The sequence below is a fragment of the Takifugu flavidus genome, unplaced genomic scaffold (genome assembly GCF_003711565.1).
Source record: "Takifugu flavidus isolate HTHZ2018 unplaced genomic scaffold, ASM371156v2 ctg479, whole genome shotgun sequence".
Classification (NCBI taxonomy): domain Eukaryota; kingdom Metazoa; phylum Chordata; class Actinopteri; order Tetraodontiformes; family Tetraodontidae; genus Takifugu; species Takifugu flavidus.
Genome location: NW_026622095.1, coordinates 26,773 through 35,502, shown reverse-complemented (window position 1 = coordinate 35,502; position 8,730 = coordinate 26,773). Strand labels below are relative to the sequence as shown.

The 8,730-nt window shown below is 43.1% G+C and overlaps 2 pseudogenes; both read right to left on the bottom strand.

Annotated features, from left to right (window-relative positions):
* Positions 1–1,936: 1,936 nt before the first annotated feature.
* On the bottom strand, positions 1,937–4,575 carry LOC130520701 (uncharacterized; annotated as a pseudogene).
* An 891-nt stretch (positions 4,576–5,466) lies between these two features.
* Positions 5,467–8,409, bottom strand: LOC130520702 (uncharacterized; annotated as a pseudogene).
* Between the last annotated feature and the right edge of the window lie 321 nt (positions 8,410–8,730).

Here is an 8,730-nt window from a genome sequence, read left to right as displayed (position 1 = left end):
ATAATGTATTTCTTTTTTAAATGTTATGCCTTGAAAAGCACTATGAATTGCCTTTGTGTCTGAATAGTGTTATATGAATAAACTTGCCCTGCCTAAAGTGAGACTGATCGTTGATCGGTAACCACACAGGGGCCAAAAAAGCGGCCCTGTTGTTCTGGATTGAGTCATGCAATATGTACACCTACAAGAAACAGCTCAAAAGATAAAGTAAGAAGGTATGTTTTCTGAATGGGACAAGAATGGCCTTTTTTATTATGTAAAATTGAAATCGTGGCCATTTTGTCCCATTGAAAGCATTTAGTAGGACATCCAATCTTGAATTAAAATTTAGGACTAGGTGAATTATCACCCATCTTTTATCACATACACTATATCCACCAGCTATAGATCTTGAGACTAGCAATGCTGCTGACAATAGGCCTAATCTTGTCTCACACAAATTTGACTCGTTAAACCTTTGGACTGTGATTTGACATTGTGACGGCCCACTAGGTGGCCTCACGTCTGGGTTTAATATTTGGGATCTGTGTCTTTGGCTGCGCCTGGTCTGGTGTTGTGCTTGGCCTGCAGATGGAGCTGTCTGGACCTGTTGGGAGGCCACCACTCCAGGGGGGCTCATTAACCTGATGAACCAGTGATGGCTTAAAAACCCGTGTTCAGGACGGAGATGGGGCTGATCGGGCCGAGGGTCACTGCTGCCGAACGAAATTGGAAACCTTGCCGAACGCGACCACTGGAGAGTGCCAGTCCCGTTGTTAAAGCCTCGTTGGGATTATCCTCGTTGGATTCTGATTATACCCTGTTGCACCCTACTAAGCTTTCACCGTTACCATTGACTGTTCACTTTACTTTCAATAAATCCCTTTTTGTTAAAAGTGCTTGTCCCCCGTTTATGTTGTGGTCATTCGGAGCCAAGTGGTCATGACATCATTTAAGAATCTTTTCAAAAAAATCTTTATGAAAAACAATCTTTATGAAAAACTTTATGTTTAATTTCTCAAGTCAAGACTTCGGCAGGCCTTCCTTCCTGTATTCAACTCTGTAATGACTTCTGTTTCTACTTATTAGTGTTTCCTGATGTACAATAAATATCATATTTTGTACGATCATTTGGATCTTTTTACATTCATGGATCCCCACAAGCCCAAAAATCAAATTTACTAATTATGTGAAGGTGTTGTAATTGCCTTTTTTTGTGAACCATGAAGGGAAGTTTCCGTGATTACCAGCACCAGCCCCACTATAGATTGTGCATGGTGACAGATCTGGAAGTCATAGAGCCAGCAAAAAAAACAAACCCCAGAGCACATCACAAAGAGGGCCACAGATCATCTAGTAGATTTCATCAAGAACGTGTGTTCTGTGCTGATTTGGAATCATCATATGTTGCAACTTCCATAGGAATGCACATTAAGAGTGACTGCAACTTTCTTAGGTTCAAACTGTTCATATAACAATGCTGTAACTACTTATTATCACTCCTGACCAGAACCCTGAGCTACTTTAGCTGATGTTCTATTACCTCGGGATAGCAGGGGACAACCTGAACATCCTGTGACACTCCATCCCCCATTTTCTTATATGTTCCTTTTATATATCATGCTTTGTTTTATCATGTGATGCTTTATCATATGACGCTTACACGTACGCTTATTGTAATCTTACATGTTTGTGTGCTAGTATAAGAATAAACCTCACCAGGGCCCACACTTATAGCTTACACTGCAGACGTGTGGTTGCCTTCGCAGCAAGTAAACTGAAGCTTTCGTCTCATTCCTCTGATGGCAACAGCACGGGAAGAAAACTGATCACTTTCTCCCCAACAAACTTATGTCGGACATCCTTACAAGAAAAGTCTTCTGCGTTCTAAATGTTGAATCCATCCCTCAAGATGTGTTCTAATTGAGTTTTCTTTTAATCTAAAGTATTAAATGACTTGTTGTTGTTGTTTTCCTTTAAAAATGTCTTTATTGTACAACCTCTCTGGGAGCAACAAATAAAACATATTCCTAATCTCAAGATAAGTTGTTAAGAACTTTACATGCAACAATGCCTGACAAAACATGTAGCCCGCATTTGATTATTTGTCCAACCCGATGAATCGTTGTGACAAAGTGTAAAGAGTTCGTTTGAAGCATCACTGAATTAAAGAGTAAACACAATTACTGGTCTCTGTTATCCTTCTTGATTTGTTAAGATTCTGGTGGCTTATATTGGCATAATGGAGATTTTTCTCTTGAACCTGGTAATGAAAGAGGAAAAAACAATCACTCTCTACTTTAGACCACAAAAACTGTTGAAACCAAATTTTAAACCGATGTACATTCATGATACTGTTAATATCACATCAGTATCCTTCGCAAATACATTACATAAAGTGCAAATGCTCATTGATTTCCAGCATGACGCTATATGTTGAATTACTATGTCCCTGACACAACTCCGATTAAAGAAAGATGGAGAGAAGATGACTGAATGGATGGATGTCTACTTCGGTAATCACAGATTAGTCATCTTTCAAGCTTTCATAAAAACTCAAAAATATTTCAGTGAACATCGCTGCAATATCTGCAATGAACATTGTATTTCTGAGTTAATTTCTTACAATTACAATTTGCAAGAATGATTTGATAGATTTTTAAGACACATTCGTATTTAAATTATAATAAAACTCACGCTTCCAGTCATATCACAGGATGGATCTGTTGGCGTACCTGTTTAAAGACGTGAAAAAGATTCTAACAACAAAAGTTTTAAATTAGAATGTTGTATAATTGACTGAAAGACAAGGGCTTACCTGTATTCTGGGAACTGATCCTCTTGTGCAGCTTAAACAGTGATAAAGCCAATAAAACACACAGTATGGTGGTGAATACCAAAGCACCAGTCAAGAAATATACAGGTTTGTCAGAAGAAGAGGCTCTGTCTGCAAATAAGCAAGAAAAATTAAACATTTTTGAGGATGGTTTCAAGTAAAATTGTGTGCTTCGCTCACTAACAAGTCGACTTTTAAAATTACTTTAACTTTTGTTTCACTTACTCTGTCCATACTGTCCAATGTCCAGCTTGGTTCCATTTCCAAACAGAATTCGTCCACATGTTGCAACAGCACAATAGTAGGTCCCAGCCTTGGAAGTATTCAAGTTTCTCATGGGCAAATTGTAGAAACAGGTGTTTTTTCTCTCACACTGTTCTTTCTTGCCTCCATGGGTGTAAATGAGCTCTGGTTCGGACTCTCCTGACTTCTTGAACCAGTAAACTGTGTGTTCCTCTTCACAGGTCCCAGTATGTACTCTGCAGTTCAGAGTCACAAAACCTCCAGACTGAACAGACTTTGATGGTGACTGATGGACCTCTACTGGTACGGTCAAATGTAAAATCGGAATATGGACAATATAGATCTTTTCAAATATAAATGCATGCATACTGCTACTGCCACAGTAATATACTGCTGAGTCTAAAGGGCTCAAACTTGCAATTGTCAGGTGGTAGTTTTTCTCTGTAATGTTACCTGAAAAGCGACCGTTCTTGAACTCTTCGCTAAAGCCTACATTGACATCATCTTAAAAATGTAGAGATGAGCTTTGGTTTCTCTCCTTGAGTTTGCTTGTACCAGTAGAACGCTGTTACAGGCTCGTCCTTACGGGAACACTGCAGTGTCACATTTTCCCCGATATTAGCAAATACTAAACTAGTCCATGGGTGGATGCACAAACGAGGATGTTTCATCCGTCAGGACTGAAGGAAAGAATAAACCACAAAATTACCAAAAACTAGTCAAGTGCAAATGTTTAGAATGAAGTTATTAAAATATTCAATATGATCAAACTTACAAAAAGTCCATAAAAATAAACAGATATGAAGCCAACTTCAGCAATTCAATTGTGATGAGCATGTCTAGGTTAATGCTGAGATCCTCTACCTATGGACTACTCTCATCGATAAGTATGTTTGGCAGACTGCCCTGGTTTGAAAACAGCGAACACATGTCCACTGGATCACACCTCCTCCAATGTTTACAAGTCCATCTGATGAAAGTCAGCATGAAAAACAACTGAGTACAATTCAGTACACCAGGAAGTAAAGTAATGTTAAACTCATTGTTTATTTTCAGGGGACCACTGCTATCTGTATGAAATCCTCCACCACAGTTCTGTGAAACTTTCACAAGTTTTTAGCAGAAAGACTAACAGGATTAATTTAGGAAAATAAAGTTTTTAAGTAGCCACCTGTTACAACAGAAAATGTGTCACACAAAAGCATTTTAATAAAAGGACTTGATTATATTTTCTTACCTTTAGATGGAGGTGTTCAAAACAAACCTAAAGAAACTTAGCATCTTTATCTTGCTTCTGTGGCGGGGTGGAGAGAGGTGGAACGGTTAACGACAACGCCACCTGGGGAATTTCACCCCAGGAATTAACCGGAAAACAGGCACACGCAGATAAGGTTCTGTTCCAGAGGCAGAGACAGCATTGAGGGTTAGGCACTACAATTTTATTAAATCCAACTCAACACAAAAATACTCGGGTTGACGTCGAAATCCTCAGAAGTGTACTCAGACAGGCGCACGAACCAAGTTCACCACAAATTGAGACCAGAAGCCAACGTTGCTTTTCAACCTTGTACAAGGGGGGGCTCCGCTCCGTCACAGACACGTCTGCTGATCGCGCTGTCCCGGAGAGAGTCTCTCTCCCCCACTCAAGTTGGTTCTTTTATTAAACTCAGCACAAGACACAGTAAAAGGCGTTTCCATGGTTACATAGTTTACATCAGCTCAGTCACGTTGCACATATTTTGGCTATATCGAAGCGGCCCTCAGCCTGCGCACAGGTGCACAGCCTTGAGAGCCCTAACCCAAACAGATATCACACATTGTTATTCTGTTCTCTTCACAAACAAGCTCACATAAAGTTTCCCAGTTTACCCCAGTTGACCCTTCTCACATTTATCCATGAAACTACTCTACTTTAATTAAAATAGCTATAGCATAAAAGGCAATTCGTGATATTTTACAACAGTCCCCCTGTTGATCTCTAAGTAGAGATCACATCCATCCATCTCGCCTCCGGTTCCCCACCACCTCTTCCTTAGGGGCCGACCGGAGAGGCATTATCATCTTGGGATCGGTGGATCCCTTTTCTATAGCAACAGTAATCATGCGCACACACAAAGTTCGGATACATGGGATACAACAGCAGCCACACATCATAACAGCATCTGTAAAAGTGGCTAAAGAAGTAAGTATAGAAAAAATCAACCCTTTCCATCTGCCAAACATCTGGAACATCCAAGAGCCAAGTCCATGATCCACACCTGAGTTTTCTGCCAATTCATAAGAGAGGGACCTCAGTCCTTCTAGGGCTTTAGTTACGGAGCCGTCCGGAGCCGTATTCTTGGGAATGAAGGTGCAACACATTTCTCCAAACATATAACCACACCCTCCTTCTCAGCCAGCAGCATGTCTAAGGCCATTCTATTTTGCATTGCTACCATAGAGGTTGCTGACAGTCGTTCTACCGCATACCTGGTTAGATTTGCCAATCTTTGAACATTATAGTGCACATAATTTATCCGGTCTACATTCTTATTCGGTGTAATCGGGAAGAGTGCTGCAATAATTAGAAGATTCTCAAACCCAGCCGCCACTTGATTAGCCAATTTATACTCCTCCGGAACTCCCCTAGGGATTCCTATTGCATCGATATACGTAGGAGATCCTACAGACAGGTCGAACCTAGCTGAGCTCCTCTTCCTTTGGATGTGTCGCCGGCTTCGGGCTGTTAAGCTGATGATGTTGTGGGACTATTCATACTCATCCTGTTACCAATCATTGTCACCGGGGTCGCCAGCCTCACCATCGCACACCTTCCGTTTGCTCCTGCCTGCATCTTGGTGTGTGACCCACGCCCACAGTACCAAAATAGTCCTGCTCTAGCTAACGACCCTCTCTGAGAGGCATCACTCTTAATTGTCTGATTGCACCAATCCTCTGCAATCTCCCCATATTTCTGTGATCTTCCTGTGAAATTAAAGCACACATACCGGTTTGGTGCGCCCCTCCGTGGTTTGAAGGATCCTACAGTGGATTTGTCGCTAATTGGTGGGTAAATTGTAGCCAGTTGTGTACAGTTTATTGGAGTGTTCTCTCTGGTTAGTGCCATCATGCACTGACATCCCCAGGTGTCATCAAAATGGAGAGGAGCTGGCTCAATGAACAAATATGGCCGCCCTGCCGCGCATGCAATGCATTCCCTTCGATCTTATCCTTTGCCTCGCTCGCCAACCAATCTAGCCAAACATTGTCAGTTCCCGTTCCCGTGCTTATTTGAATTATGTCTATTGGTTTTAGAGCCGAATAGTTCAATGTTCTTACCCGTTGGGAGGAGTCACTCTCTCTCGTGTTCTCATCCTTTGGGGGCTCGTCACCCCCCTTACCCTGTACAGTGGTGGTGGCTTTTAAGTGTATTTTGATCAACCCCATAGGATCATCCTCTCAGTTATGTCAACTCCTAACACAAGATATACAGGGGAAGCTGCGCCCCACCAGACTGGAGACTGATCCCAGTGTAGTGATAACGTCAGTGGGTTGCTTGTTGGGGAGAAATCTCGTTGGAGCTTTAGCTCCCTCCATAGGTGCTCTTTTTTACGAGCTGCTTTAGCATAGGGGCCACTTCCCACATATCGTAAAGGGGCTGGTTGCTCCACCATTCCTGTATGTACTCGGACACTATTCCAATCAGAACACCACTTACCATTGGTGTAACCATGGCGCGAGCATGAGAATTGAATAGGACCCGGTTCATAACATAAGTAAACATCATACCCTCTCCACATGGTAGAAGTCCCACGACAGTCAATAACGTCACATAAGTCAAATTGAAAAGAGGTAGGGGCCCCCATCGTGTATTCCAATGTGATCGATGCGGGGCACTCTTGTGGTGTGTCTCGCTTGGCTCGTGGATAGTTCCCTTCTCTTAAGGATCTGCTCTTCTGAGTTAGCATTTCACTTCTATAAACATCCACATAAATCAATATAGATGCAAAGATTACAACAGACATGCATATTATCAATAAACCATTCAATGATCGTCTCCACTTCGGCCTTTGTCCCACTGAGCGTTGTCCTGGGTCCAGATGTTCCTCCATCGAGGATTTCTGCACCTTCGCATCCATCGTTGCCGTTGCAGGGAGAGGTTACTAGCACTTCACCTGTTACGCGTTGGGGGTTTCTGACGTCGCAGACCCCTACTGCTCTCCTTTCCCGTCTGCTGTTTTTGGTACCTTGGCACACTGCGAGAGGTGGTACCAGGTGTCTCCCTTTCCTTCAAACTGGACCGCTGTGTCGGTGCGCGCTGTGACTCGATGTGGGGCCGTCCAGTTCGGTTCCTGCCACTTCCTCTTAAGGACCTTCAATAACAGGTACTCCTCCCCTATGAGGTCGGGTTTCTCCTGCTGTTCTGGTGGGATCTGGAGAGAAAAGCTTGAACACATGTAGTTAAGTATTTTAAACATTACCTTGGGGTGTACCTCTGCTCCCTCAGTCATGGGGTGTCCTGGTCTTGGGAAGGGCCTTCCATGGTGGAGTTCGAACAGTGTAAACCCGCTGGCTCTGTTTTACAGTGTGTCTAATGGTCATGAGGGCCAATGGAAGCGCCTCCACCCAATTTAGTCCCGTTTCCTTCATGATTTTAGCCAATTTGGTCTTTATGTTAGAGTTCATTCGTTCCACCTTCCCTTGTGATTGAGGGTGGTAAACTGTGCCAAATTTGTGCTTAATTCCCATTGCAATCTCTACTTCTCTCGGGTTTTGTTCTTAAAATGAGATCCGTTGTCGGACCGGATTGTTCTAGGGAACCCGTGTGTTGGTATAAAATGGTTCACCAATGCTTTCTTTACTGCTGCTGCATCCTCCTTACCAGTAGGATACGCTTCGGGCCATCCAGAGCAGGCGTCTACTATGACCAATAAATAGCACTTGCCCATTGCCCGGTCTCCCATATCAGTAAAATCCCTTATTATCTCTACTCCAGGGGCCCTCACTGGGAACGCCCCCTTCTCAGTCCTAAAAGTAGATCATGGATTAAATTGGTTACAAATATCACACTTCATTCTACTTTGTTCAATCATTTTGTGCAGATCGGGGTGCCACGTATTTACACAAAGTCTTTTCACGGCATCCACCCCCACATGCGCTGGACCATGGGCCTCTTCACACATTTGGGCCAGGAATCTGTTCGGAACCACCAGCTGCCCCTTGGGGCCTTTCCACAGAGAACATTGTCCTTCCTCCTCTGTCCCGATCTCCTCCACTGTGGCCCCGTGCTCCTCCCATTGCTGTTGTTCTGTCCATTCTGCCTGTGTACGGGGTCTTAAGTCCTCCATTTGTTCAGTCTCCACTGTCTTCATTATGTACATCCCCAGCAGATCCAGTCCTGCTGCCTATTTTGCAGCTTTATCTGCAACAGCATTTCCCCTGGAGTGAATGGTCCCATCACTCCTGTGTGCTGCCACTTTAATTACTGCCAACTCAGAGGGAATCCACAAATTTTCATCTATTTGCTTGACAATTTCCTCGTGTCTAGGTGGGACCCCTGTTACTGTTCGCCATCCATTTCTCTTCCATGAACCCAAATCTCTATGTACAACAAAATAACCAAAAGCAGAATCAGTATAAATATTTACAGGTTTGCCTGGCGCCGCTGCCAGTGCCTTTTGCAACGCCACCAA